The 1,020-nt window shown below is 38.2% G+C and overlaps 1 protein-coding gene across 2 annotated transcripts in view; it reads left to right on the top strand.

Moving 5' to 3' along the window:
* The window catches only part of fgfr4 (fibroblast growth factor receptor 4), an 11,749-nt gene extending 11,187 nt beyond the window's left edge, over positions 1–562 (top strand). For both annotated transcript variants that reach the window (XM_017493235.3, XM_017493234.3), the window contains exon 21: positions 1–562. This exon is cut by the window's left edge and continues 1,376 nt beyond it. The gene's annotated coding sequence lies outside the window, so the exon portion shown is untranslated.
* Positions 563–1,020: the final 458 nt, after the last annotated feature.

Below are 1,020 nucleotides of genomic sequence, written 5' to 3'. Positions count from 1 at the left end.
GCGCCCTTTCTGAGCAAACTCTGCGGTGTTCTTCAGGGAATGCGAGGCCTCACCCGCAAGCTGATAAGGCAGCTTTCTCAAGTTAATTTACTCGTCGCTTTTAATGCCCAGCCAGAGATGCTCCTCCGAATCCCTCCGGGAACATTCGGCCCTCCGTGCGCGCATTAGAATGAGATGAGTCGACCAGACAGTCCTTACTCTTTTATATGCGGGAGTGAAAAATCTCATTACTTCATACGAGCTGTGATTGGGGCCCAAACGTACCTAATAGTGCAGCTTGAACTGGAAAAAAACAAAAAACAAAACAAAAAACAACCACCTCACATCGTCCCGTCCCGTGGCCTTAAAAAAAACCCCCCCAAAAAAACCCCGTATTCTTTAGGATGAAGAAATCAGAAGGAAAATAACGAACTGCATGACATTCCATTTATGTACTCCGTATAAAAATTTATAGCGATCAACAATGTTCTTATGCATTTTCCCTTGAGAGAATTATTTTAGAAATATCTAATTTATTTGTTTATTGTGTTGTTTTATATTAAATAAAGGATAATTTAAAGTACTTGCCCATGTTAATCGTTAATTCTTTTTATTTATTTATGTGGATTATGTGCTACAACATGCAGCTAAGTGCTTAAGGGTCTACGTCACACGATAGTAGTAGTAGTATTGCTTAGCTTTCACACCAAGTTTTTATTAAGTCCTTATAACATTAGTGTACTTTTATACACGTGTCCAAATCGTACCTTGGGTGTTATCACTCGAGCACACACTTATCAGCACCACTTAATGTTGAGTGATTCCCTATCTCTTATTTACCTTCAAAACCAGACACAGCTATCTTACAAACCTAGCGCATGTAAACACAGCTTTCTGAATGTAAAAATATAACAGATAATAGATAATCCAGGGACGGATTCCTAGCGTCCGTTTCAATGCCACTACGTGTGGGTTAAAATAACTGTATTAAACACTTTAGAGAAAAGAAAGAAAAAAAGAAAAAAGTGTACGAGAATAAAA

Source organism: Ictalurus punctatus, chromosome 18 (genome assembly GCF_001660625.3).
Source record: "Ictalurus punctatus breed USDA103 chromosome 18, Coco_2.0, whole genome shotgun sequence".
Taxonomy (NCBI): Eukaryota; Metazoa; Chordata; class Actinopteri; order Siluriformes; family Ictaluridae; genus Ictalurus; species Ictalurus punctatus.
The sequence above is the reverse complement of the archived record's forward strand: the minus strand, read 5'-3'. Positions and strand labels throughout refer to the sequence as shown.